Source organism: Crinia signifera, chromosome 19 (genome assembly GCF_055691185.1).
Source record: "Crinia signifera chromosome 19, ASM5569118v1, whole genome shotgun sequence".
Classification (NCBI taxonomy): domain Eukaryota; kingdom Metazoa; phylum Chordata; class Amphibia; order Anura; family Myobatrachidae; genus Crinia; species Crinia signifera.
The window spans coordinates 73,292,435-73,316,727 of NC_139226.1; the positions used below are offsets into that span (position 1 = coordinate 73,292,435).

Below are 24,293 nucleotides of genomic sequence, written 5' to 3' on the forward strand. Positions count from 1 at the left end.
CTGCCAAATGCAGTTGGAATTGGGCCTAAACAGTATGGTAAGTCTTTAGGTGATGGCTATTGTGTCTGTTTGACCTCTTCCAAATGTCAGTGCTGGCAATAAAAAGAAATTTTTTCCAATTTAAATAGCTAGAGAATAAAAACAATTTGCCAGTAATGTGAAAAAACCTACAGCACCTGGTGTTCCCATGTGGTCTCCCACCCAAGTACTAACCAGGCCCAACACTGCTTAGCTTCCAAGATCAGACGAGATTGGGCCTATCCAATGTGGTATTGCTGTAGGTGAAATACAGGCACTTTTTTGCCCTCTTCTACTTCTATCACCAGGTAAGCTAATACAAAAGTTTCCTAACTGTATTGGCTTACTGAAAAAAATCATGTGTTGGTAATGTAAAAAGACCTACAGGACATGATATTAGCAGGGGGTCTTAAATTAAACTACTAAAGAGGCTCAACACTGTTTAGCTGCCAAAAGCAGTTGGAATTGGGCCTAAACAGTGTGGTAAGTCTTTAGGTGATGGCTATTGTGTCTGTTTGACCTCTTCCAAATGTTTGTACTGGCAATAAAAAGAAAAAGTTTCCAATTTAAATAGCTAGAGAATAAAAACAATTTGCCAGTAATGTGAAAAAACCTACAGCACCTGGTGTTCCCATGTGGTCTCCCACCCAAGTACTAAACAGGCCCAACACTGCTTAGCTTCCAAGATCAGACGAGATTGGGCCTATCCAATGTGGTATGGCTGTAGGTGAGATACAGGCACTTTTTTGCCCTCTTCTACTTCTATCACCAGGTAAGCTAATAAAAAAGTTTCCTAACTGTATTGGCTTACTGAAAAAAATTATGTGTTGGTAATGTAAAAAGACTTACAGGACATGATATTAGCAGGGGGTCTTAAATTAAACTACTAAAGAGGCTCAACACTGTTTAGCTGCCAAAAGCAGTTGGAATTGGGCCTAATCAGTGTGGTACGTCTTTAGGTGATGGCTATTGTGTCTGTTTGACTTCTTCCAAATGTCTGTACTGGCAATAAAAAGAAAAAGATTCCAATTTAAATAACTAGAGAATAAAAACAATTTGCCAGTAATGTGAAAAAACCTACAGCACCTGGTGTTCCCATGTGGTCTCCCACCCAAGTACTAAACAGGCCCAACACTGCTTAGCTTCCAAGATCAGGCCTATCCAATGTGGTATGGCTGTAGGTGAGATACAGGCACTTTTTTGCCCTCTTCTACTTCTATCACCAGGTAAGCTAATAAAAAAGTTTCCTAACTGAATTGGCTTACTGAAAAAAAATATGTGTTGGTAATGTAAAAAGACCTACAGGACATGATATTAGCAGGGGGTCTTAAATTAAACTACTAAAGAGGCTCAACACTGTTTAGCTGCCAAAAGCAGTCGGAATTGGTCCTAAACAGTGTGGTAAGTCTTTAGGTGATGGCTATTGTGTCTGTTTGACTTCTTCCAAATGTCTGTACTGGCAATAAAAAGTAAACGTTTCCAATTTAAATAGCTAGAGAATAAAAACAATTTGCCAGTAATGTGAAAAAACCTACAGCACCTGGTGTTCCCATGTGGTCTCCCACCCAGGTACTAACCAGGCCCAACACTGCTTAGCTTCCATGATCAGACGAGATTGGGCCTATCCAATGTGGTATGGCTGTAGGTGAGATACAGGCACTTTTTTGCCCTCTTCTACTTCTATCACCAGGTAAGCTAATAAAAAAGTTTCCTAACTGTATTGGCTTACTGAAAAAAATCATGTGTTGGTAATGTAAAAAGACCTACAGGACATGATATTAGCAGGGGGTCTTAAATTAAACTACTAAAGAGGCTCAACACTGTTTAGCTGCCAAAAGCAGTTGGAATTGGGCCTAAACAGTGTGGTAAGTCTTTAGGTGATGGCTATTGTGTCTGTTTGACCTCTTCCAAATGTCTGTACTGGCAATAAAAAGAAAAAGTTTCCAATTTAACCTACTAGAGAATAAAAACAATTTGCCAGTAATGTGAAAAAATCTACAGCACCTGGTGTTCCCATGTGGTCTCCCACCCAAGTACTAAACAGGCCCATCACTGCTTAGCTTCCAAGATCAGGCCTATCAAATGTGGTATGGCTGTAGGTGAGATACAGGCACTTTTTTGCCCTCTTCTACTTCTATCACCAGGTAAGCTAATAAAAAAGTTTCCTAACTGAATTGGCTTACTGAAAAAAATTATGTGTTGGTAATGTAAAAAGACCTACAGGACATGATATTAGCAGGGGGTCTTAAATTAAACTACTAAAGAGGCTCAACACTGTTTAGCTGCCAAAAGCAGTTGGAATTGGTCCTAAACAGTGTGGTAAGTCTTTAGGTGATGGCTATTGTGTCTGTTTGACTTCTTCCAAATGTCTGTACTGGCAATAAAAAGTAAATGTTTCCAATTTAAATAGCTAGAGAATAAAAACAATTTGCCAGTAATGTGAAAAAACCTACAGCACCTGGTGTTCCCATGTGGTCTCCCACCCAAGTACTAACCAGGCCCAACACTGCTTAGCTTCCAAGATCAGACAAGATTGGGCCTATCCAATGTTGTATGGCTGTAGGTGAGATACAGGCACTTTTTTGCCCTCTTCTACTTCTATCACCAGGTAAGCTAATACAAAAGTTTCCTAACTGTATTTTCTTACTGAAAAAAATCATGTGTTGGTAATGTAAAAAGACCTACAGGACATGATATTAGCAGGGGGTCTTAAATTAAACTACTAAAGAGGCTCAACACTGTTTAGCTGCCAAAAGCAGTTGGAATTGGGCCTAAACAGTGTGGTAAGTCTTTAGGTGATGGCTATTGTGTCTGTTTGACTTCTTCCAAATGTCTGTACTGGCAATAAAAAGTAAACGTTTCCAATTTAAATAGCTAGAGAATAAAAACAATTTGCCAGTAATGTGAAAAAACCTACAGCACCTGGTGTTCCCATGTGGTCTCCCACCCAAGTACTAACCAGGCCCAACACTGCTTTGCTTCCAAGATCAGACGAGATTGGGCCTATCCAATGTGGTATGGCTGTAGGTGAGATACAGGCACTTTTTTGCCCACTTCTACTTCTATCACCAGGTAGGCTAATACAAAAGTTTCCTAACTGTATTGGCTTACTGAAAAAAATTATGTGTTGGTAATGTAAAAAGACCTACAGGACATGATATTAGCAGGGGGTCTTAAATTAAACTACTAAAGAGGCTCAACACTGTTTAGCTGCCAAAAGCAGTTGGAATTGGGCCTAAACAGTGTGGTAAGTCTTTAGGTGATGGCTATTGTGTCTGTTTGACCTCTTCCAAATGTTTGTACTGGCAATAAAAATAAAAAGTTTCCAATTTAAATAGCTAGAGAATAAAAACAATTTGCCAGTAATGTGAAAAAACCTACAGCACCTGGTGTTCCCATGTGGTCTCCCACCCAAGTACTAAACAGGCCCAACACTGCTTAGCTTCCAAGATCAGACAAGATTGGGCCTATCCAATGTGGTATGGCTGTAGGTGAGATTCAGGCACTTTTTTTCCCTCTTCTACTTCTATCACCTGGTAAGCTAATAAAAAAGTTACCTAACTGAATTGGCTTACTGAAAAAAATTATGTGTTGGTAATGTAAAAAGACCTACAGGACATGATATTAGCAGGGGGTCTTAAATTAAACTACTAAAGAGGCTCAACACTGTTTAGCTGCCAAAAGCAGTTGGAATTGGTCCTAAACAGTGTGGTAAGTCTTTAGGTGATGGCTATTTTGTCTGTTTGACTTCTTCCAAATGTCTGTACTGGCAATAAAAAGTAAACGTTTCCAATTTAAATAGCTAGAGAATAAAAACAATTTGCCAGTAATGTGAAAAAACCTACAGCACCTGGTGTTCCCATGTGGTCTCCCACCCAAGTACTAACCAGGCCCAACACTGCTTAGCTCCCAAGATCAAACGAGATTGGGCCTATCCAATGTGGTATGGCTGTAGGTGAGATGCACGCACTTTTTTGCCCTCTTCTACTTCTATCACCAGGTAAGCTAATACAAAAGTTTCCTAACTGTATTGGCTTACTGAAAAAAATCATGTGTTGGTAATGTAAAAAGACCTACAGGACATGTTATTAGCAGGGGGTCTTAAATTAAACTACTAAAGAGGCTCAACACTGTTTAGCTGCCAAATGCAGTTGGAATTGGGCCTAAACAGTATGGTAAGTCTTTAGGTGATGGCTATTGTGTCTGTTTGACCTCTTCCAAATGTCAGTGCTGGCAATAAAAAGAATTTTTTTCCAATTTAAATAGCTAGAGAATAAAAACAATTTGCCAGTAATGTGAAAAAAACCTACAGCACCTGGTGTTCCCATGTGGTCTCCCACCCAAGTACTAACCAGGCCCAACACTGCTTAGCTTCCAAGATCAGACGACATTGGGCCTATCCAATGTGGTATGGCTGTAGGAGAGATACAGGCACTTTTTTGCCCTCTTCTACTTCTATCACCAGGTAAGCTAATACAAAAGTTTCCTAACTGTATTGGCTTACTGAAAAAAATCATGTGTTGGTAATGTAAAAAGACCTACAGGACATGATATTAGCAGGGGGTCTTAAATTAAACTACTAAAGAGGCTCAACACTGTTTAGCTGCCAAAAGCAGTTGGAATTGGGTCTAAACAGTGTGGTAAGTCTTTAGGTGATGGCTATTGTGTCTGTTTGACCTCTTCCAAATGTCTGTACTGGCAATAAAAAGAAAAAGTTTCCAAATTTAAATAGCTAGAGAATAAAAACAATTTGCCAGTAATGTGAAAAAACCTACAGCACCTGGTGTTCCCATGTGGTCTCCCACCCAAGTACTAAACAGGCCCAACACTGCTTAGCTTCCAAGATCAGACGAGATTGGGCCTATCCAATGTGGTATGGCTGTAGGTGAGATACAGGCACTTTTTTGCCCTCTTCTACTTCTATCACCAGGTAAGCTAATAAAAAAGTTTCCTAAATGTATTTGCTTACTGAAAAAAATTATGTGTTGGTAATGTAAAAAGACCTACAGGACATGATATTAGCAGGGGGTCTTAAATTAAACTACTAAAGAGGCTCAACACTGTTTAGCTGCCAAAAGCAGTTGGAATTGGGCCTAAACAGTGTGGTAAGTCTTTAGGTGATGGCTATTGTGTCTGTTTGACTTCTTCCAAATGTCTGTACTGGCAATAAAAAGTAAACGTTTCCAATTTAAATAGCTAGAGAATAAAAACAATTTGCCAGTAATGTGAAAAAACCTACAGCACCTGGTGTTCCCATGTGGTCTCCCACTCAAGTACTAACCAGCCCCAACACTGCTTAGCTTCCAAGATCAGAAGAGATTGGGCCTATCCAATGTGGTATGGCTGTAGGTGAGATACAGGCACTTTTTTGCCCTCTTCTACTTCTATCACCAGGTAGGCTAATACAAAAGTTTCCTAACTGTATTGGCTTACTGAAAAAAATCATGTGTTGGTAATGTAAAAAGACCTACAGGACATGATATTAGCAGGGGGTCTTAAATTAAACTACTAAAGAGGCTCAACACTGTTTAGCTGCCAAAAGCAGTTGGAATTGGGCCTAAACAGTGTGGTAAGTCTTTAGGTGATGGCTATTGTGTCTGTTTGACCTCTTCCAAATGTCTGTACTGGCAATAAAAAGAAAAAGTTTCCAATTTAAATAGCTAGAGAATAAAAACAATTTGCCAGTAATGTGAAAAAACCTACAGCACCTGGTGTTCCCATGTGGTCTCCCACCCAAGTACTAAACAGGCCCAACACTGCTTAGCTTCCAAGATCAGACGAGATTGGGCCTATCCAATGTGGTATGGCTGTAGGTGAGATACAGGCACTTTTTTGCCCTCTTCTACTTCTATCACCAGGTAAGCTAATAAAAAAGTTTCCTAAATGTATTTGCTTACTGAAAAAAATTATGTGTTGGTAATGTAAAAAGACCTACAGGACATGATATTAGCAGGGGGTCTTAAATTAAACTACTAAAGAGGCTCAACACTGTTTAGCTGCCAAAAGCAGTTGGAATTGGGCCTAAACAGTATGGTAAGTCTTTAGGTGATGGCTATTGTGTCTGTTTGACCTCTTCCAAAGGTCAGTGCTGGCAATAAAAAGAAAATTTTTCCAATTTAAATAGCTAGAGAATAAAAACAATTTGCCAGTAATGTGAAAAAACCTACAGCACCTGGTGTTCCCATGTGGTCTCCCTACCAAGTACTAACCAGGCCCAACATTGCTTAGCTTCTAAGATCAGACGAGATTGGGCCTATACAATGTGGTATGGCTGTAGGTGAGATACAGGCACTTTTTTGCCCTCTTCTACTTCTATCACCAGGTAAGCTAATAAAATAGTTTCCCAACTGTATTGTCTTACTGAAAAAAATCATGTGTTGGTAATGTAAAAAGACCTACAGGACATGTTATTAGCAGGGGGTCTTAAATTAAACTACTAAAGAGGCTCAACACTATTTAGCTGCCAAAAGCAGTTGGAATTGGTCCTAAACAGTGTGGTAAGTCTTTAGGTGATGGCTATTGTGTCTGTTTGACTTCTTCCAAATGTCTGTACTGGCAATAAAAAGTAAACTTTTCCAATTTAAATAGCTAGAGAATAAAAACAATTTGCCAGTAATGTGAAAAAACCTACAGCACCTGGTGTTCCCATGTGGTCTCCCAACCAAGTACTAACCAGGCCCAACATTGCTTAGCTTCTAAGATCAGACGAGATTGGGCCTATACAATGTGGTATGGCTGTAGGTGAGATACAGGCACTTTTTTGCCCTCTTCTACTTCTATCACCAGGTAAGCTAATAAAAAAGTTTCCCAACTGTATTGTCTTACTGAAAAAAATCATGTGTTGGTAATGTAAAAAGACCTACAGGACATGTTATTAGCAGGGGGTCTTAAATTAAACTACTAAAGAGGCTCAACACTGTTTAGCTGCCAAAAGCAGTTGGAATTGGGCCTAAACAGTATGGTAAGTCTTTAGGTGATGGCTATTGTGTCTGTTTGACCTCTTCCAAATGTCAGTGCTGGCAATAAAAAGAAAATTTTTCCAATTTAAATAACTAGAGAATAAAAACAATTTGCCAGTAATGTGAAAAAACCTACAGCACCTGGTGTTCCCATGTGGTCTCCCACCTAAGTACTAACCAGGCCCAACACTGCTTAGCTTCCAAGATCAGACGAGATTGGGCCTATCCAATGTGGTATGGCTGTAGGTGTGATACAGGCACTTTTTTGCCCTCTTCTACTTCTATCACCAGGTAAGCTAATACAAAAGTTTCCTAACTGTATTGGCTTTCTGAAAAAAATCATGTGTTGGTAATGTAAAAAGACCTACAGGACATGATATTAGCAGGGGGTCTTAAATTAAACTACTAAAGAGGCTCAACACTGTTTAGCTGCCAAAAGCAGTTGGAATTGGGCCTAAACAGTGTGGTAAGTCTTTAGGTGATGGCTATTGTGTCTGTTTGACCTCTTCCAAATGTCTGTACTGGCAATAAAAAGAAAAAGTTTCCAATTTAAATAGCTAGAGAATAAAAACAATTTGCCAGTAATGTGAAAAAACCTACAGCACCTGGTGTTCCCATGTGGTCTCCCACCCAAGTACTAAACAGGCCCAACACTGCTTAGCTTTTAAGATCAGACGAGATTGGGCCTATCCAATGTGGTATGGCTGTAGGTGAGATACAGGCACTTTTTTGCCCTCTTCTACTTCTATCACCAGGTAAGCTAATAAAAAAGTTTCCTAACTGTATTGGCTTACTGAAAAACATTATGTGTTGGTAATGTAAAAAGACCTACAGGACATGATATTAGCAGGGGGTCTTAAATTAAACTACTAAAGAGGCTCAACACTGTTTAGCTGCCAAAAGCAGTTGGAATTGGGCCTAATCAGTGTGGTACGTCTTTAGGTGATGGCTATTGTGTCTGTTTGACTTCTTCCAAATGTCTGTACTGGCAATAAAAAGTAAACGTTTCCAATTTGAATAGCTAGAGAATAAAAACAATTTGCCAGTAATGTGAAAAAACCTACAGCACCTGGTATTCCCATGTGGTCTCCCACCCAAGTACTAACCAGGCCCAACATTGCTTAGCTTCCAAGATCAGACGAGATTGGGCCTATCCAATGTGGTATGGCTGAAGGTGAGATACGGGCACTTTTTTGCCCTCTTCTACTTCTATCACCAGGTAAGCTAATACAAAAGTTTCCTAACTGTATTGGCTTACTGAAAAAAATCATGTGTTGGTAATGTAAAAAGACCTACAGGACATGATATTAGCAGGGGGTCTTAAATTAAACTACTAAAGAGGCTCAACACTGTTTAGCTGCCAAAAGCAGTTGGAATTGGGCCTAAACAGTGTGGTAAGTCTTTAGGTGATGGCTATTGTGTCTGTTTGACCTCTTCCAAATGTCTGTACTGGCAATAAAAAGAAAAAGTTTTCAATTTAAATAGCTAGAGAATAAAAACAATTTGCCAGTAATGTGAAAAAACCTACAGCACCTGGTGTTCCCATGTGGTCTCCCACCCAAGTACTAACCAGGCCCAACACTGCTTAGCTTCCAAGATCAGAAGAGATTGGGCCTATGCAATGTTGAATGGCTGTAGGTTAGATACAGGCACTTTTTTGCTCTCTTCTACTTCTATCACCATGTAAGCTAATAAAAAAGTTTCCTAACTGTATTGGCTTACTGCAAAAAATCATGTGTTGGTAATGTAAAAAGACCTACAGGACATGATATTAGCAGGGGGTCTTAAATTAAACTACTAAAGAGGCTCAACACTGTTTAGCTGCCAAAAGCAGTTGGAATTGGGCCTAAACAGTGTGGTAAGTCTTTAGGTGATGGCAATTGTGTCTGTTTGACCTCTTCCAAATGTCTGTACTGGCAATAAAAAGAAAAAGTTTCCAATTTAAATAGCTAGAGAATAAAAACAATTTGCCTGTAATGTGAAAAACCTACAGCACCTGGTGTTCCCATGTGGTCTCCCACCCAAGTACTAACCAGGCCCAACACTGCTTAGCTTCCAAGATAAAAACAATTTGCCAGTAATGTGAAAAAACCCACAGAACCTGGTGTTCCCATGTGGTCTCCCACCCAAGTACTAACCAGGCCCAACACTGCTTAGCTTCCAAGATCAGACGAGATTGGGCCTATCCAATGTAGTATGGCTGTAGGTGAGATACAGGCACTTTTTTGCCCTCTTCTACTTCTATCACCAGGTAAGCTAATAAAAAAGTTTCCTAACTGTATTGGCTTACTGAAAAAAATCATGTGTTGGTAATGTAAAAAGACCTACAGGACATGATATTAGCAGGGGTTCTTAAATCAAACTACTAAAGAGGCTCAACACTGTTTAGCTGCCAAAAGCAGTTGGAATTGGGCCTAAACAGTGTGGTAAGTCTTTAGGTGATGGCTATTGTGTCAGTTTGACCTCTTCCAAATGTCTGTGCTGGCAATAAAAAGAAAAAGTTTCCAATTTAAATAGCTAGAGAATAAAAACAATTTGCCAGTAATATGAAAAAACCTACAGCACCTGGTGTTCCCATGTGGTCTCCCACCCAAGTACTAACCAGCCCCAACACTGCTTAGCTTCAAAGATCAAACGAGATTGGGCCTATCCAATGTGGTATGGCTGTAGGTGAGATACAGGCACTTTTTTGCCCTCTTCTACTTCTATCACCAGGTAAGCTAATAAAAAAGTTTCCTAACTGTATTGGCTTACTAAAAAAAATTCTGTGTTGGTAATGTAAAAAGACCTACAGGACATGATATTAGCAGGGGGTCTTAAATTAAACTACTAAAGAGGCTCAACACTGTTTAGCTGCCAAAAGCAGTTGGAATTGGTCCTAAACAGTGTGGTAAGTCTTTAGGTGATGGCTATTGTGTCTGTTTGACTTCTTCCAAATGTCTGTACTGGCAATAAAAAGTAAACATTTCCAATTTAAATAGCTAGAGAATAAAAACAATTTGCCAGTAATGTGAAAAAACCTACAGCACCTGGTGTTCCCATGTGGTCTCCCACCCAAGTACTAACCAGGCCCAACACTGCTTAGCATTCCAAGATCAGACGAGATTAGGCCTATTCAATGTGGTATGGCTGTAGGTGAGATACAGGCACTTTTTTGCCCTCTTCTACTTCTATCACCAGGTAAGCTAATAAAAAAGTTTCCTAACTGTATTGGCTTACTAAAAAAAATTCTGTGTTGGTAATGTAAAAAGACCTACAGGACATGATATTAGCAGGGGGTCTTAAATTAAACTACTAAAGAGGCTCAACACTGTTTAGCTGCCAAAAGCAGTTGGAATTGGTCCTAAACAGTGTGGTAAGTCTTTAGGTGATGGCTATTGTGTCTGTTTGACTTCTTCCAAATGTCTGTACTGGCAATAAAAAGTAAACATTTCCAATTTAAATAGCTAGAGAATAAAAACAATTTGCCAGTAATGTGAAAAAACCTACAGCACCTGGTGTTCCCATGTGGTCTCCCACCCAAGTACTAAACAGGCCCAACACTGCTTAGCTTCCAAGATCAGACGAGATTGGGCCTATCCAATGTGGTATGGCTGTAGGTGAGATACAGGCACTTTTTTGCCCTCTTCTACTTCTATCACCAGGTAAGCTAATAAAAAAGTTTCCTAACTGTATTGGCTTACTGAAAAAAATCATGTGTTGGTAATGTAAAAAGACCTACAGGACATGTTATTAGCAGGGGGTCTTAAATTAAACTACTAAAGAGGCTCAACACTGTTTAGCTGCCAAATGCAGTTGGAATTGGGCCTAAACAGTATGGTAAGTCTTTAGGTGATGGCTATTGTGTCTGTTTGACCTCTTCCAAATGTCAGTGATGGCAATAAAAAGAAATTTTTTCCAATTTAAATAGCTAGAGAATAAAAACAATTTGCCTGTAATGTGAAAAAACCTACAGCACCTGGTGTTCCCATGTGGTCGCCCACCCAAGTACTAACCAGGCCCAACACTGCTTAGCTTCCAAGATCAGACGTAATTGGGCCTATCCAATGTGGTATGGCTGTAGGTGAGATACAGGCACTTTTTTGCCCTCTTCTACTTCTATCACCAGGTAAGCTAATACAAAAGTTTCCTAACTGTAATGGCTAACTGAAAAAAATCATGTGTTGGTAATGTAAAAGGATCTACAGGACATGATATTAGCAGGGGGTCTTAAATTAAACTACTAAAGAGGTTTAACACTGTTTAGCTGCCAAAAGCAGTTGGAATTGGGCCTAAACAGTGTGGTAAGTCTTTAGGTGATGGCTATTGTGTCTGTTTGACCTCTTCCAAATGTCTGTACTGGCAATAAAAAGAAAAAGTTTCCAATTTAAATAGCTAGAGAATAAAAACAATTTGCCAGTAATGTGAAAAAACCTACAGCACCTGGTGTTCCCATGAGGTCTCCCACCCAAGTACTAACCAGCCCCAACACTGCTTAGCTTCAAAGATCAAACGAGATTGGGCCTATCCAATGTGGTATGGCTGTAGGTGAGATACAGGCACTTTTTTGCCCTCTTCTACTTCTATCACCAGGTAAGCTAATAAAAAAGTTTCCTAACTGTATTGGCTTACTAAAAAAAATTCTGTGTTGGTAATGTAAAAAGACCTACAGGACATGATATTAGCAGGGGGTCTTAAATTAAACTACTAAAGAGGCTCAACACTGTTTAGCTGCCAAAAGCAGTTGGAATTGGTCCTAAACAGTGTGGTAAGTCTTTAGGTGATGGCTATTGTGTCTGTTTGACTTCTTCCAAATGTCTGTACTGGCAATAAAAAGTAAACATTTCCAATTTAAATAGCTAGAGAATAAAAACAATTTGCCAGTAATGTGAAAAAACCTACAGCACCTGGTGTTCCCATGTGGTCTCCCACCCAAGTACTAACCAGGCCCAACACTGCTTAGCATTCCAAGATCAGACGAGATTAGGCCTATCCAATGTGGTATGGCTGTAGGTGAGATACAGGCACTTTTTTGCCCTCTTCTACTTCTATCACCAGGTAAGCTAATAAAAAAGTTTCCTAACTGTATTGGCTTACTAAAAAAAATTCTGTGTTGGTAATGTAAAAAGACCTACAGGACATGATATTAGCAGGGGGTCTTAAATTAAACTACTAAAGAGGCTCAACACTGTTTAGCTGCCAAAAGCAGTTGGAATTGGTCCTAAACAGTGTGGTAAGTCTTTAGGTGATGGCTATTGTGTCTGTTTGACTTCTTCCAAATGTCTGTACTGGCAATAAAAAGTAAACATTTCCAATTTAAATAGCTAGAGAATAAAAACAATTTGCCAGTAATGTGAAAAAACCTACAGCACCTGGTGTTCCCATGTGGTCTCCCACCCAAGTACTAAACAGGCCCAACACTGCTTAGCTTCCAAGATCAGACGAGATTGGGCCTATCCAATGTGGTATGGCTGTAGGTGAGATACAGGCACTTTTTTGCCCTCTTCTACTTCTATCACCAGGTAAGCTAATAAAAAAGTTTCCTAACTGTATTGGCTTACTGAAAAAAATCATGTGTTGGTAATGTAAAAAGACCTACAGGACATGTTATTAGCAGGGGGTCTTAAATTAAACTACTAAAGAGGCTCAACACTGTTTAGCTGCCAAATGCAGTTGGAATTGGGCCTAAACAGTATGGTAAATCTTTAGGTGATGGCTATTGTGTCTGTTTGACCTCTTCCAAATGTCAGTGATGGCAATAAAAAGAAATTTTTTCCAATTTAAATAGCTAGAGAATAAAAACAATTTGCCTGTAATGTGAAAAAACCTACAGCACCTGGTGTTCCCATGTGGTCGCCCACCCAAGTACTAACCAGGCCCAACACTGCTTAGCTTCCAAGATCAGACGAGATTGGGCCTATCCAATGTGGTATGGCTGTAGGTGAGATACAGGCACTTTTTTGCCCTCTTCTACTTCTATCACCAGGTAAGCTAATAAAAAAGTTTCCTAACTGTATTGGCTTACTGAAAAAAATCATGTGTTGGTAATGTAAAAAGACCTACAGGACATGATATTAGCAGGGGGTCTTAAATTAAACTACTAAAGAGGCTCAACACTGTTTAGCTGCCAAAAGCAGTTGGAATTGGGCCTAAACAGTGTGGTAAGTCTTTAGGTGATAGCTATTGTGTCTGTTTGACTTCTTCCAAATGTCTGTACTGGCAATAAAAAGTAAACGTTTCCAATTTAAATAGCTAGAGAATAAAAACAATTTGCCAGTAATGTGAAAAAACCTAAAGCACCTGGTGTTCCCATGTGGTCTCCCACCCAAGTACTAACCAGGCCCAACACTGCTTAGCTTCCAAGATCAGACGAGATTGGGCCTATCCAATGTGGTATGGCTGTAGGTGAGATACAGGCACTTTTTTGCCCTCTTCTACTTCTATCACCAGGTAAGCTAATAAAAAAGTTTCCTAACTGTATTGGCTTACTGAAAAAAATTATGTGTTGATAATGTAAAAAGACCTACAGGACATGATATTAGCAGGGGGTCTTAAATTAAACTACTAAAGAGGCTCAACACTGTTTAGCTGCCAAAAGCAGTTGGAATTGGTCCTAAACAGTGTGGTAAGTCTTTAGGTGATGGCTATTGTGTCTGTTTGACTTCTTACAAATGTCTGTACTGGCAATAAAAAGTAAACATTTCCAATTTAAATAGCTAGAGAATAAAAACAATTTGCCAGTAATGTGAAAAAACCTACAGCACCTGGTGTTCCCATGTGGTCTCCCACCCAAGTACTAACCAGGCCCAACACTGCTTAGCATTCCAAGATCAGACGAGATTAGGCCTATCCAATGTGGTATGGCTGTAGGTGAGATACAGGCACTTTTTTGCCCTCTTCTACTTCTATCACCAGGTAAGCTAATAAAAAAGTTTCCTAACTGTATTGGCTTACTAAAAAAAAATCTGTGTTGGTAATGTAAAAAGACCTACAGGACATGATATTAGCAGGGGGTCTTAAATTAAACTACTAAAGAGGCTCAACACTGTTTAGCTGCCAAAAGCAGTTGGAATTGGTCCTAAACAGTGTGGTAAGTCTTTAGGTGATGGCTATTGTGTCTGTTTGACTTCTTCCAAATGTCTGTACTGGCAATAAAAAGTAAACATTTCCAATTTAAATAGCTAGAGAATAAAAACAATTTGCCAGTAATGTGAAAAAACCTACAGCACCTGGTGTTCCCATGTGGTCTCCCACCCAAGTACTAAACAGGCCCAACACTGCTTAGCTTCCAAGATCAGACGAGATTGGGCCTATCCAATGTGGTATGGCTGTAGGTGAGATACAGGCACTTTTTTGCCCTCTTCTACTTCTATCACCAGGTAAGCTAATAAAAAAGTTTCCTAACTGTATTGGCTTACTGAAAAAAATCATGTGTTGGTAATGTAAAAAGACCTACAGGACATGTTATTAGCAGGGGGTCTTAAATTAAACTACTAAAGAGGCTCAACACTGTTTAGCTGCCAAATGCAGTTGGAATTGGGCATAAACAGTATGGTAAGTCTTTAGGTGATGGCTATTGTGTCTGTTTGACCTCTTCCAAATGTCAGTGATGGCAATAAAAAGAAATTTTTTCCAATTTAAATAGCTAGAGAATAAAAACAATTTGCCTGTAATGTGAAAAAACCTACAGCACCTGGTGTTCCCATGTGGTCGCCCACCCAAGTACTAACCAGGCCCAACACTGCTTAGCTTCCAAGATCAGACGAGATTGGGCCTATCCAATGTGGTATGGCTGTAGGTGAGATACAGGCACTTTTTTGCCCTCTTCTACTTCTATCACCAGGTAAGCTAATACAAAAGTTTCCTAACTGTATTGGCTTACTGAAAAAAATCATGTGTTGGTAATGTAAAAAGACCTACAGGACATGATATTAGCAGGGGGTCTTAAATTAAACTACTAAAGAGGCTCAACACTGTTTAGCTGCCAAAAGCAGATGGAATTGGGCCTAAACAGTGTGGTAAGTCTTTAGGTGATGGCTATTGTGTCTGTTTGACCTCTTCCAAATGTCTGTACTGGCAATAAAAAGAAAATTTTTCCAATTTAAATAACTAGAGAATAAAAACAATTTGCCAGTAATGTGAAAAAACCTACAGCACCTGGTGTTCCCATGTGGTCTCCCACCTAAGTACTAACCTGGCCCAACACTGCTTAGCTTCCAAGATCAGACGAGATTGGGCCTATCCAATGTGGTATGGCTGTAGGTGTGATACAGGCACTTTTTTGCCCTCTTCTACTTCTATCACCAGGTAAGCTAATACAAAAGTTTCCTAACTGTATTGGCTTTCTGAAAAAAATCATGTGTTGGTAATGTAAAAAGACCTACAGGACATGATATTAGCAGGGGGTCTTAAATTAAACTACTAAAGAGGCTCAACACTGTTTAGCTGCCAAAAGCAGTTGGAATTGGGCCTAAACAGTGTGGTAAGTCTTTAGGTGATGGCTATTGTGTCTGTTTGACCTCTTCCAAATGTCTGTACTGGCAATAAAAAGAAAAAGTTTCCAATTTAAATAGCTAGAGAATAAAAACAATTTGCCAGTAATGTGAAAAAACCTACAGCACCTGGTGTTCCCATGTGGTCTCCCACCCAAGTACTAAACAGGCCCAACACTGCTTAGCTTTTAAGATCAGACGAGATTGGGCCTATCCAATTTGGTATGGCTGTAGGTGAGATACAGGCACTTTTTTGCCCTCTTCTACTTCTATCACCAGGTAAGCTAATAAAAAAGTTTCCTAACTGTATTGGCTTACTGAAAAACATTATGTGTTGGTAATGTAAAAAGACCTACAGGACATGATATTAGCAGGGGGTCTTAAATTAAACTACTAAAGAGGCTCAACACTGTTTAGCTGCCAAAAGCAGTTGGAATTGGGCCTAATCAGTGTGGTACGTCTTTAGGTGATGGCTATTGTGTCTGTTTGACTTCTTCCAAATGTCTGTACTGGCAATAAAAAGTAAACGTTTCCAATTTAAATAGCTAGAGAATAAAAACAATTTGCCAGTAATGTGAAAAAACCTACAGCACCTGGTGTTCCCATGTGGTCTCCCACCCAAGTACTAACCAGGCCCAACATTGCTTAGCTTCCAAGATCAGACGAGATTGGGCCTATCCAATGTGGTATGGCTGAAGGTGAGATACAGGCACTTTTTTGCCCTCTTCTACTTCTATCACCAGGTAAGCTAATAGAAAAGTTTCCTAACTGTATTGGCTTACTGAAAAAAATCATGTGTTGGTAATGTAAAAAGACCTACAGGACATGATATTAGCAGGGGGTCTTAAATTAAACTACTAAAGAGGCTCAACACTGTTTAGCTGCCAAAAGCAGTTGGAATTGGGCCTAAACAGTGTGGTAAGTCTTTAGGTGATGGCTATTGTGTCTGTTTGACCTCTTCCAAATGTCTGTACTGGCAATAAAAAGAAAAAGTTTTCAATTTAAATAGCTAGAGAATAAAAACAATTTGCCAGTAATGTGAAAAAACCTACAGCACCTGGTGTTCCCATGTGGTCTCCCACCCAAGTGCTAAACAGGCCCAACACTGCTTAGCTTCCAAGATCAGACGAGATTGGGCCTATCCAATGTGGTATGGCTGTAGGTGAGAAACAGGCACTTTTTTGCCCTTTTCTACTTCTATCACCAGGTAAGCTAATAAAAAAGTTTCCTAACTATATTGGCTTACTGAAAAAAATTATGTGTTGGTAATGTAAAAAGACCTACAGGACATGATATTAGCAGGGGGTCTTAAATTAAACTACTAAAGAGGCTCAACACTGTTTAGCTGCCAAAAGCAGTTGGAATTGGGCCTAAACAGTGTGGTAAGTCTTTAGGTGATGGCTATTGTGTCTGTTTGACCTCTTCCAAATGTCTGTACTGGCAATAAAAAGAAAAAGTTTCCAATTTAAATAGCTAGAGAATAAAAACAATTTGCCAGTAATGTGAAAAAACCTACAGCACCTGGTGTTCCCATGTGGTCTCCTACCCAAGTACTAACCAGGCCCAACACTGCTTAGCTTCCAAGATCAGAAGAGATTGGGCCTATGCAATGTTGAATGGCTGTAGGTTAGATACAGGCACTTTTTTGCTCTCTTCTACTTCTATCACCATGTAAGCTAATAAAAAAGTTTCCTAACTGTATTGGCTTACTGCAAAAAATCATGTGTTGGTAATGTAAAAAGACCTACAGGACATGATATTAGCAGGGGGTCTTAAATTAAACTACTAAAGAGGCTCAACACTGTTTAGCTGCCAAAAGCAGTTGGAATTGGGCCTAAACAGTGTGGTAAGTCTTTAGGTGATGGCAATTGTGTCTGTTTGACCTCTTCCAAATGTCTGTACTGGCAATAAAAAGAAAAAGTTTCCAATTTAAATAGCTAGAGAATAAAAACAATTTGCCTGTAATGTGAAAAACCTACAGCACCTGGTGTTCCCATGTGGTCTCCCACCCAAGTACTAACCAGGCCCAACACTGCTTAGCTTCCAAGATAAAAACAATTTGCCAGTAATGTGAAAAAACCCACAGAACCTGGTGTTCCCATGTGGTCTCCCACCCAAGTACTAACCAGGCCCAACACTGCTTAGCTTCCAAGATCAGACGAGATTGGGCCTATCCAATGTGGTATGGCTGTAGGTGAGATACAGGCACTTTTTTGCCCTCTTCTACTTCTATCACCAGGTAAGCTAATAAAAAAGTTTCCTAACTGTATTGGCTTACTAAAAAAAATTCTGTGTTGGTAATGTAAAAAGACCTACAGGACATGATATTAGCAGGGGGTCTTAAATTAAACTACTAAAGAGGCTCAACACTGTATAGCTGCCAAAAGCAGTTGGAATTGGTCCTAAACAGTGTGGTAAGTCTTTAGGTGATGGCTATTGTGTCTGTTTGACTTCTTCCAAATGTCTGTACTGGCAATAAAAAGTAAACATTTCCAATTTAAATAGCTAGAGAATAAAAACAATTTGCCAGTAATGTGAAAAAACCTACAGCACCTGGTGTTCCCATGTGGTCTCCCACCCAAGTACTAACCAGGCCCAACACTGCTTAGCATTCCAAGATCAGACGACATTAGGCCTATCCAATGTGGTATGGCTGTAGGTGAGATACAGGCACTTTTTTGCCCTCTTCTACTTCTATCACCAGGTAAGCTAATAAAAAAGTTTCCTAACTGTATTGGCTTACTAAAAAAAATTCTGTGTTGGTAATGTAAAAAGACCTACAGGACATGATATTAGCAGGGGGTCTTAAATTAAACTACTAAAGAGGCTCAACACTGTTTAGCTGCCAAAAGCAGTTGGAATTGGTCCTAAACAGTGTGGTAAGTCTTTAGGTGATGGCTATTGTGTCTGTTTGACTTCTTCCAAATGTCTGTACTGGCAATAAAAAGTAAACATTTCCAATTTAAATAGCTAGAGAATAAAAACAATTTGCCAGTAATGTGAAAAAACCTACAGCACCTGGTGTTCCCATGTGGTCTCCCACCCAAGTACTAAACAGGCCCAACACTGCTTAGCTTCCAAGATCAGACGAGATTGGGCCTATCCAATGTGGTATGGCTGTAGGTGAGATACAGGCACTTTTTTGCCCTCTTCTACTTCTATCACCAGGTAAGCTAATAAAAAAGTTTCCTAACTGTATTGGCTTACTGAAAAAAATCATGTGTTGGTAATGTAAAAAGACCTACAGGACATGTTATTAGCAGGGGGTCTTAAATTAAACTACTAAAGAGGCTCAACACTGTTTAGCTGCCAAATGCAGTTGGAATTGGGCCTAAACAGTATGGTAAGTCTTTAGGTGATGGCTATTGTGTCTGTTTGACCTCTTCCAAATGTCAGTGATGGCAATAAAAAGAATTTTTTTCCAATTTAAATAGCTAGAGAATAAAAACAATTTGCCTGTAATGTGAAAAAACCTACAGCACCTGGTGTTCCCATGTGGTCGCCCACCCAAGTACTAACCAGGCCCAACACTGCTTAGCTTCCAAGATCAGACGAGATTGGGCCTATCCAATGTGGTATGGCTGTAGTTGAGATACAGGCACTTTTTTGCCCTCTTCTACTTCTATCACCAGGTAAGCTAATACAAAAGTTTCCTAACTGTATTGGCTTACTGAAAAAAATCATGTGTTGGTAATGTAAAAAGACCTACAGGACATGATATTAGCAGGGGGTCTTAAATTAAACTACTAAAGAGGCTCAACACTGTTTAGCTGCCAAAAGCAGTTGGAATTGGGCCTAAACAGTGTGGTAAGTCTTTAGGTGATGGCTATTGTGTCTGTTTGACTTCTTCCAAATGTCTGTACTGGCAATAAAAAGTAAACATTTCCAATTTAAATAGCTAGAGAATAAAAACAATTTGCCAGTAATGTGAAAAAACCTACAGCACCTGGTGTTCCCATGTGGTCTCCCACCCAAGTACTAACCAGGCCCAACACTGCTTAGCATTCCAAGATCAGACGAGATTAGGCCTATCCAATGTGGTATGGCTGTAGGTGAGATACAGGCACTTTTTTGCCCTCTTCTACTTCTATCACCAGGTAAGCTAATAAAAAAGTTTCCTAACTGTATTGGCTTACTAAAAAAAATTCTGTGTTGGTAATGTAAAAAGACCTACAGGACATGATATTAGCAGGGGGTCTTAAATTAAACTACTAAAGAGGCTCAACACTGTTTAGCTGCCAAAAGCAGTTGGAATTGGTCCTAAACAGTGTGGTAAGTCTTTAGGTGATGGCTATTGTGTCTGTTTGACTTCTTCCAAATGTCTGTACTGGCAATAAAAAGAAAAAGTTTCCAATTTAAATAGCTAGAGAATAAAAACAATTTGCCAGTAATGTGAAAAAACCTACAGCACCTGGTGTTCCCATGTGGTCTCCTACCCAAGTACTAACCAGGCCCAACACTGCTTAGCTTCCAAGATCAGAAGAGATTGGGCCTATGCAATGTTGAATGGCTGTAGGTTAGATACAGGCACTTTTTTGCTCTCTTCTACTTCTATCACCATGTAAGCTAATAAAAAAGTTTCCTAACTGTATTGGCTTACTGCAAAAAATCATGTGTTGGTAATGTAAAAAGACCTACAGGACATGATATTAGCAGGGGGTCTTAAATTAAACTACTAAAGAGGCTCAACACTGTTTAGCTGCCAAAAGCAGTTGGAATTGGGCCTAAACAGTGTGGTAAGTCTTTAGGTGATGGCAATTGTGTCTGTTTGACCTCTTCCAAATGTCTGTACTGGCAATAAAAAGAAAAAGTTTCCAATTTAAATAGCTAGAGAATAAAAACAATTTGCCTGTAATGTGAAAAACCTACAGCACCTGGTGTTCCCATGTGGTCTCCCACCCAAGTACTAACCAGGCCCAACACTGCTTAGCTTCCAAGATAAAAACAATTTGCCAGTAATGTGAAAAAACCCACAGAACCTGGTGTTCCCATGTGGTCTCCCACCCAAGTACTAACCAGGCCCAACACTGCTTAGCTTCCAAGATCAGACGAGATTGGGCCTATCCAATGTGGTATGGCTGTAGGTGAGATACAGGCACTTTTTTGCCCTCTTCTACTTCTATCACCAGGTAAGCTAATAAAAAAGTTTCCTAACTGTATTGGCTTACTGAAAAAAATCATGTGTTGGTAATGTAAAAAGACCTACAGGACATGATATTAGCAGGGGGTCTTAAATCAAACTACTAAAGAGGCTCAACACTGTTTAGCTGCCAAAAGCAGTTGGAATTGGGCCTAAACAGTGTGGTAAGTCTTTAGGTGATGGCTATTGTGTCAGTTTGACCTCTTCCAAATGTCTGTGCTGGCAATAAAAAGAAAAAGTTTCCAATTTAAATAGCTAGAGAATAAAAACAATTTGCCAGTAATATGAAAAAACCTAGAGCACCTGGTGTTCCCATGTGGTCTCCCACCCAAGTACTAACCAGCCCCAACACTGCTTAGCTTCAAAGATCAGACGAGATTGGGCCTATCCAATGTGGTATGGCTGTAGGTGAGATACAGGCACTTTTTTGCCCTCTTCTACTTCTATCACCAGGTAAGCTAATAAAAAAGTTTCCTAACTGTATTGGCTTACTAAAAAAAATTCTGTGTTGGTAATGTAAAAAGACCTACAGGACATGATATTAGCAGGGGGTCTTAAATTAAACTACTAAAGAGGCTCAACACTGTTTAGCTGCCAAAAGCAGTTGGAATTGGTCCTAAACAGTGTGGTAAGTCTTTAGGTGATGGCTATTGTGTCTGTTTGACTTCTTCCAAATGTCTGTACTGGCAATAAAAAGTAAACATTTCCAATTTAAATAGCTAGAGAATAAAAACAATTTGCCAGTAATGTGAAAAAACCTACAGCACCTGGTGTTCCCATGTGGTCTCCCACCCAAGTACTAACCAGGCCCAACACTGCTTAGCATTCCAAGATCAGACGAGATTAGGCCTATCCAATGTGGTATGGCTGTAGGTGAGATACAGGCACTTTTTTGCCCTCTTCTACTTCTATCACCAGGTAAGCTAATAAAAAAGTTTCCTAACTGTATTGGCTTACTAAAAAAAATTCTGTGTTGGTAATGTAAAAAGACCTACAGGACATGATATTAGCAGGGGGTCTTAAATTAAACTACTAAAGAGGCTCAACACTGTTTAGCTGCCAAAAGCAGTTGGAATTGGTCCTAAACAGTGTGGTAAGTCTTTAGGTGATGGCTATTGTGTCTGTTTGACTTCTTCCAAATGTCTGTACTGGCAATAAAAAGTAAACATTTCCAATTTAAATAGCTAGAGAATAAAAACAATTTGCCAGTAATGTGAAAAAACCTACAGCACCTGGTGTTCCCATGTGGTCTCCCACCCAAGTACTAAACAGGCCCAACACTGCTTAGCTTCCAAGATCAGACGAGATTGGGCCTATCCAATGTGGTATGGCTGTAGGTGAGATACCGGCACTTTTTTGCCCTCTTCTACTTCTATCACCAGGTAAGCTAATAAAAAAGTTTCCTAACTGTATTGGCTTACTGAAAAAAATCATGTGTTGGTAATGTAAAAAGACCTACAGGACATGTTATTAGCAGGGGGTCTTAAATTAAACTACTAAAGAGGCTCAACACTGTTTAGCTGCCAAATGCAGTTGGAATTGGGCCTAAACAGTATGGTAAGTCTTTAGGTGATGGCTATTGTGTCTGTTTGACCTCTTCCAAATGTCAGTGATGGCAATAAAAAGAATTTTTTTCCAATTTAAATAGCTAGAGAATAAAAACAATTTGCCTGTAATGTGAAAAAACCTACAGCACCTGGTGTTCCCATGTGGTCGCCCACCCAAATACTAACCAGGCCCAACACTGCTTAGCTTCCAAGATCAGACGAGATTGGGCCTATCCAATGTGGTATGGCTGTAGGTGAGATACAGGCACTTTTTTGCCCTCTTCTACTTCTATCACCAGGTAAGCTAATACAAAAGTTTCCTAACTGTATTGGCTTACTGAAAAAAATCATGTGTTGGTAATGTAAAAAGACCTACAGGACATGATATTAGCAGGGGGTCTTAAATTAAACTACTAAAGAGGCTCAACACTGTTTAGCTGCCAAAAGCAGTTGGAATTGGGCCTAAACAGTGTGGTAAGTCTTTAGGTGATAGCTATTGTGTCTGTTTGACCTCTTCCAAATGTCTGTACTGGCAATAAAAAGAAAAAGTTTCCAATTTAAATAGCTAGAGAATAAAAACAATTTGCCAGTAATGTGAAAAAACCTACAGCACCTGGTGTTCCCATGTGGTCTCCCACCCAAGTACTAAACAGGCCCAACACTGCTTAGCTTCCAAGATCAGACGAGATTGGGCCTATCCAATGTGGTATGGCTGTAGGTGAGATACAGGCACTTTTTTGCCCTCTTCTACTTCTATCACCAGGTAAGCTAATAAAAAAGTTTCCTAACTGTATTTGCTTACTGAAAAAAATTATGTGTTGGTAATGTAAAAAGACCTACAGGACATGATATTAGCAGGGGGTCTTAAATTAAACTACTAAAGAGGCTCAACACTGTTTAGCTGCCAAAAGCAGTTGGAATTGGGCCTAAACAGTGTGGTAAGTCTTTAGGTGATGGCTATTGTGTCTGTTTGACTTCTTCCAAATGTCTGTACTGGCAATAAAAAGTAAACGTTTCCAATTTAAATAGCTAGAGAATAAAAACAATTTGCCAGTAATGTGAAAAAACCTAAAGCACCTGGTGTTCCCATGTGGTCTCCCACCCAAGTACTAACCAGGCCCAACACTGCTTAGCTTCCAAGATCAGACGAGATTGGGCCTATCCAATGTGGTATGGCTGTAGGTGAGATACAGGCACTTTTTTGCCCTCTTCTACTTCTATCACCAGGTAAGCTAATAAAAAAGTTTCCTAACTGTATTGGCTTACTGAAAAAAATTATGTGTTGATAATGTAAAAAGACCTACAGGACATGATATTAGCAGGGGGTCTTAAATTAAACTACTAAAGAGGCTCAACACTGTTTAGCTGCCAAAAGCAGTTGGAATTGGTCCTAAACAGTGTGGTAAGTCTTTAGGTGATGGCTATTGTGTCTGTTTGACTTCTTCCAAATGTCTGTACTGGCAATAAAAAGTAAACATTTCCAATTTAAATAGCTAGAGAATAAAAACAATTTGCCAGTAATGTGAAAAAATCTACAGCACCTGGTGTTCCCATGTGGTCTCCCACCTAAGTACTAACCAGGCCCAACACTGCTTAGCATTCCAAGATCAGACGAGATTAGGCCTATCCAATGTGGTATGGCTGTAGGTGAGATACAGGCACTTTTTTGCCCTCTTCTACTTCTATCACCAGGTAAGCTAATAAAAAAGTTTCCTAACTGTATTGGCTTACTAAAAAAAATTCTGTGTTGGTAATGTAAAAAGACCTACAGGACATGATATTAGCAGGGGGTCTTAAATTAAACTACTAAAGAGGCTCAACACTGTTTAGCTGCCAAAAGCAGTTGGAATTGGTCCTAAACAGTGTGGTAAGTCTTTAGGTGATGGCTATTGTGTCTGTTTGACTTCTTCCAAATGTCTGTACTGGCAATAAAAAGTAAACATTTCCAATTTAAATAGCTAGAGAATAAAAACAATTTGCCAGTAATGTGAAAAAACCTACAGCACCTGGTGTTCCCATGTGGTCTCCCACCCAAGTACTAAACAGGCCCAACACTGCTTAGCTTCCAAGATCAGACAAGATTGGGCCTATCCAATGTGGTATGGCTGTAGGTGAGATACAGGCACTTTTTTGCCCTCTTCTACTTCTATCACCAGGT

At 39.6% G+C, this 24,293-nt stretch overlaps 30 non-coding genes and 22 pseudogenes across 30 annotated transcripts; all 52 read right to left on the reverse strand.

Annotated features, from left to right (window-relative positions):
• Positions 1 to 164: 164 nt before the first annotated feature.
• Positions 165 to 283, reverse strand: LOC146044786 (5S ribosomal RNA). Its single transcript, XR_014465223.1, has one exon. It is a non-coding gene; the product is annotated as a 5S ribosomal RNA (ribosomal RNA).
• A 345-nt stretch (positions 284 to 628) lies between these two features.
• Positions 629 to 747, reverse strand: LOC146044825 (5S ribosomal RNA). Its single transcript, XR_014465261.1, has one exon. It is a non-coding gene; the product is annotated as a 5S ribosomal RNA (ribosomal RNA).
• Positions 748 to 1,092: 345 nt separating this feature from the next.
• Positions 1,093 to 1,201, reverse strand: LOC146044308 (5S ribosomal RNA; annotated as a pseudogene).
• Positions 1,202 to 1,546: 345 nt separating this feature from the next.
• On the reverse strand, positions 1,547 to 1,665 carry LOC146043530 (5S ribosomal RNA). Its single transcript, XR_014464522.1, has one exon. It is a non-coding gene; the product is annotated as a 5S ribosomal RNA (ribosomal RNA).
• Positions 1,666 to 2,010: 345 nt separating this feature from the next.
• LOC146044370 (5S ribosomal RNA) lies at positions 2,011 to 2,119 on the reverse strand (annotated as a pseudogene).
• Positions 2,120 to 2,464: 345 nt separating this feature from the next.
• On the reverse strand, positions 2,465 to 2,583 carry LOC146043905 (5S ribosomal RNA; annotated as a pseudogene).
• A 345-nt stretch (positions 2,584 to 2,928) lies between these two features.
• LOC146044840 (5S ribosomal RNA) lies at positions 2,929 to 3,047 on the reverse strand. The gene has a single exon (XR_014465277.1). It is a non-coding gene; the product is annotated as a 5S ribosomal RNA (ribosomal RNA).
• Positions 3,048 to 3,392: 345 nt separating this feature from the next.
• LOC146043556 (5S ribosomal RNA) lies at positions 3,393 to 3,511 on the reverse strand. The gene has a single exon (XR_014464548.1). It is a non-coding gene; the product is annotated as a 5S ribosomal RNA (ribosomal RNA).
• A 345-nt stretch (positions 3,512 to 3,856) lies between these two features.
• On the reverse strand, positions 3,857 to 3,975 carry LOC146043249 (5S ribosomal RNA). Its single transcript, XR_014464242.1, has one exon. It is a non-coding gene; the product is annotated as a 5S ribosomal RNA (ribosomal RNA).
• Positions 3,976 to 4,321: 346 nt separating this feature from the next.
• On the reverse strand, positions 4,322 to 4,440 carry LOC146043893 (5S ribosomal RNA; annotated as a pseudogene).
• Positions 4,441 to 4,786: 346 nt separating this feature from the next.
• Positions 4,787 to 4,905, reverse strand: LOC146044826 (5S ribosomal RNA). Its single transcript, XR_014465262.1, has one exon. It is a non-coding gene; the product is annotated as a 5S ribosomal RNA (ribosomal RNA).
• Positions 4,906 to 5,250: 345 nt separating this feature from the next.
• On the reverse strand, positions 5,251 to 5,369 carry LOC146043937 (5S ribosomal RNA; annotated as a pseudogene).
• A 345-nt stretch (positions 5,370 to 5,714) lies between these two features.
• LOC146044827 (5S ribosomal RNA) lies at positions 5,715 to 5,833 on the reverse strand. The gene has a single exon (XR_014465263.1). It is a non-coding gene; the product is annotated as a 5S ribosomal RNA (ribosomal RNA).
• A 345-nt stretch (positions 5,834 to 6,178) lies between these two features.
• On the reverse strand, positions 6,179 to 6,297 carry LOC146043728 (5S ribosomal RNA). The gene has a single exon (XR_014464720.1). It is a non-coding gene; the product is annotated as a 5S ribosomal RNA (ribosomal RNA).
• Positions 6,298 to 6,642: 345 nt separating this feature from the next.
• On the reverse strand, positions 6,643 to 6,761 carry LOC146043349 (5S ribosomal RNA). The gene has a single exon (XR_014464342.1). It is a non-coding gene; the product is annotated as a 5S ribosomal RNA (ribosomal RNA).
• A 345-nt stretch (positions 6,762 to 7,106) lies between these two features.
• LOC146044653 (5S ribosomal RNA) lies at positions 7,107 to 7,225 on the reverse strand. The gene has a single exon (XR_014465090.1). It is a non-coding gene; the product is annotated as a 5S ribosomal RNA (ribosomal RNA).
• Positions 7,226 to 7,570: 345 nt separating this feature from the next.
• Positions 7,571 to 7,689, reverse strand: LOC146043927 (5S ribosomal RNA; annotated as a pseudogene).
• Positions 7,690 to 8,034: 345 nt separating this feature from the next.
• On the reverse strand, positions 8,035 to 8,153 carry LOC146044644 (5S ribosomal RNA). The gene has a single exon (XR_014465081.1). It is a non-coding gene; the product is annotated as a 5S ribosomal RNA (ribosomal RNA).
• Positions 8,154 to 8,498: 345 nt separating this feature from the next.
• Positions 8,499 to 8,617, reverse strand: LOC146044018 (5S ribosomal RNA; annotated as a pseudogene).
• Positions 8,618 to 9,066: 449 nt separating this feature from the next.
• Positions 9,067 to 9,185, reverse strand: LOC146043873 (5S ribosomal RNA; annotated as a pseudogene).
• A 345-nt stretch (positions 9,186 to 9,530) lies between these two features.
• LOC146044097 (5S ribosomal RNA) lies at positions 9,531 to 9,649 on the reverse strand (annotated as a pseudogene).
• A 345-nt stretch (positions 9,650 to 9,994) lies between these two features.
• On the reverse strand, positions 9,995 to 10,114 carry LOC146043815 (5S ribosomal RNA; annotated as a pseudogene).
• A 345-nt stretch (positions 10,115 to 10,459) lies between these two features.
• LOC146044828 (5S ribosomal RNA) lies at positions 10,460 to 10,578 on the reverse strand. The gene has a single exon (XR_014465265.1). It is a non-coding gene; the product is annotated as a 5S ribosomal RNA (ribosomal RNA).
• Positions 10,579 to 10,923: 345 nt separating this feature from the next.
• LOC146043311 (5S ribosomal RNA) lies at positions 10,924 to 11,042 on the reverse strand. Its single transcript, XR_014464305.1, has one exon. It is a non-coding gene; the product is annotated as a 5S ribosomal RNA (ribosomal RNA).
• Positions 11,043 to 11,387: 345 nt separating this feature from the next.
• LOC146044077 (5S ribosomal RNA) lies at positions 11,388 to 11,506 on the reverse strand (annotated as a pseudogene).
• Positions 11,507 to 11,851: 345 nt separating this feature from the next.
• LOC146043824 (5S ribosomal RNA) lies at positions 11,852 to 11,971 on the reverse strand (annotated as a pseudogene).
• Positions 11,972 to 12,316: 345 nt separating this feature from the next.
• Positions 12,317 to 12,435, reverse strand: LOC146044829 (5S ribosomal RNA). The gene has a single exon (XR_014465266.1). It is a non-coding gene; the product is annotated as a 5S ribosomal RNA (ribosomal RNA).
• A 345-nt stretch (positions 12,436 to 12,780) lies between these two features.
• LOC146044608 (5S ribosomal RNA) lies at positions 12,781 to 12,899 on the reverse strand. The gene has a single exon (XR_014465045.1). It is a non-coding gene; the product is annotated as a 5S ribosomal RNA (ribosomal RNA).
• Positions 12,900 to 13,244: 345 nt separating this feature from the next.
• Positions 13,245 to 13,363, reverse strand: LOC146043407 (5S ribosomal RNA). Its single transcript, XR_014464399.1, has one exon. It is a non-coding gene; the product is annotated as a 5S ribosomal RNA (ribosomal RNA).
• Positions 13,364 to 13,708: 345 nt separating this feature from the next.
• Positions 13,709 to 13,828, reverse strand: LOC146043825 (5S ribosomal RNA; annotated as a pseudogene).
• Positions 13,829 to 14,173: 345 nt separating this feature from the next.
• On the reverse strand, positions 14,174 to 14,292 carry LOC146044831 (5S ribosomal RNA). Its single transcript, XR_014465268.1, has one exon. It is a non-coding gene; the product is annotated as a 5S ribosomal RNA (ribosomal RNA).
• A 345-nt stretch (positions 14,293 to 14,637) lies between these two features.
• On the reverse strand, positions 14,638 to 14,756 carry LOC146044609 (5S ribosomal RNA). The gene has a single exon (XR_014465046.1). It is a non-coding gene; the product is annotated as a 5S ribosomal RNA (ribosomal RNA).
• Positions 14,757 to 15,101: 345 nt separating this feature from the next.
• Positions 15,102 to 15,220, reverse strand: LOC146044614 (5S ribosomal RNA). Its single transcript, XR_014465050.1, has one exon. It is a non-coding gene; the product is annotated as a 5S ribosomal RNA (ribosomal RNA).
• Positions 15,221 to 15,565: 345 nt separating this feature from the next.
• Positions 15,566 to 15,684, reverse strand: LOC146044183 (5S ribosomal RNA; annotated as a pseudogene).
• A 345-nt stretch (positions 15,685 to 16,029) lies between these two features.
• Positions 16,030 to 16,148, reverse strand: LOC146044709 (5S ribosomal RNA). The gene has a single exon (XR_014465146.1). It is a non-coding gene; the product is annotated as a 5S ribosomal RNA (ribosomal RNA).
• A 345-nt stretch (positions 16,149 to 16,493) lies between these two features.
• On the reverse strand, positions 16,494 to 16,612 carry LOC146043782 (5S ribosomal RNA; annotated as a pseudogene).
• A 345-nt stretch (positions 16,613 to 16,957) lies between these two features.
• LOC146044210 (5S ribosomal RNA) lies at positions 16,958 to 17,076 on the reverse strand (annotated as a pseudogene).
• Positions 17,077 to 17,525: 449 nt separating this feature from the next.
• On the reverse strand, positions 17,526 to 17,644 carry LOC146043618 (5S ribosomal RNA). The gene has a single exon (XR_014464610.1). It is a non-coding gene; the product is annotated as a 5S ribosomal RNA (ribosomal RNA).
• A 345-nt stretch (positions 17,645 to 17,989) lies between these two features.
• Positions 17,990 to 18,109, reverse strand: LOC146044231 (5S ribosomal RNA; annotated as a pseudogene).
• A 345-nt stretch (positions 18,110 to 18,454) lies between these two features.
• Positions 18,455 to 18,573, reverse strand: LOC146044832 (5S ribosomal RNA). Its single transcript, XR_014465269.1, has one exon. It is a non-coding gene; the product is annotated as a 5S ribosomal RNA (ribosomal RNA).
• Positions 18,574 to 18,918: 345 nt separating this feature from the next.
• On the reverse strand, positions 18,919 to 19,037 carry LOC146043182 (5S ribosomal RNA). Its single transcript, XR_014464175.1, has one exon. It is a non-coding gene; the product is annotated as a 5S ribosomal RNA (ribosomal RNA).
• Positions 19,038 to 19,382: 345 nt separating this feature from the next.
• On the reverse strand, positions 19,383 to 19,502 carry LOC146043826 (5S ribosomal RNA; annotated as a pseudogene).
• A 345-nt stretch (positions 19,503 to 19,847) lies between these two features.
• On the reverse strand, positions 19,848 to 19,966 carry LOC146044211 (5S ribosomal RNA; annotated as a pseudogene).
• A 449-nt stretch (positions 19,967 to 20,415) lies between these two features.
• Positions 20,416 to 20,534, reverse strand: LOC146043619 (5S ribosomal RNA). Its single transcript, XR_014464611.1, has one exon. It is a non-coding gene; the product is annotated as a 5S ribosomal RNA (ribosomal RNA).
• A 345-nt stretch (positions 20,535 to 20,879) lies between these two features.
• LOC146044255 (5S ribosomal RNA) lies at positions 20,880 to 20,998 on the reverse strand (annotated as a pseudogene).
• A 345-nt stretch (positions 20,999 to 21,343) lies between these two features.
• On the reverse strand, positions 21,344 to 21,463 carry LOC146043827 (5S ribosomal RNA; annotated as a pseudogene).
• A 345-nt stretch (positions 21,464 to 21,808) lies between these two features.
• Positions 21,809 to 21,927, reverse strand: LOC146044834 (5S ribosomal RNA). The gene has a single exon (XR_014465270.1). It is a non-coding gene; the product is annotated as a 5S ribosomal RNA (ribosomal RNA).
• Positions 21,928 to 22,272: 345 nt separating this feature from the next.
• Positions 22,273 to 22,391, reverse strand: LOC146043196 (5S ribosomal RNA). The gene has a single exon (XR_014464189.1). It is a non-coding gene; the product is annotated as a 5S ribosomal RNA (ribosomal RNA).
• Positions 22,392 to 22,736: 345 nt separating this feature from the next.
• LOC146044835 (5S ribosomal RNA) lies at positions 22,737 to 22,855 on the reverse strand. Its single transcript, XR_014465271.1, has one exon. It is a non-coding gene; the product is annotated as a 5S ribosomal RNA (ribosomal RNA).
• A 345-nt stretch (positions 22,856 to 23,200) lies between these two features.
• LOC146043408 (5S ribosomal RNA) lies at positions 23,201 to 23,319 on the reverse strand. Its single transcript, XR_014464401.1, has one exon. It is a non-coding gene; the product is annotated as a 5S ribosomal RNA (ribosomal RNA).
• A 345-nt stretch (positions 23,320 to 23,664) lies between these two features.
• On the reverse strand, positions 23,665 to 23,784 carry LOC146044131 (5S ribosomal RNA; annotated as a pseudogene).
• Positions 23,785 to 24,129: 345 nt separating this feature from the next.
• LOC146043558 (5S ribosomal RNA) lies at positions 24,130 to 24,248 on the reverse strand. The gene has a single exon (XR_014464549.1). It is a non-coding gene; the product is annotated as a 5S ribosomal RNA (ribosomal RNA).
• Between the last annotated feature and the right edge of the window lie 45 nt (positions 24,249 to 24,293).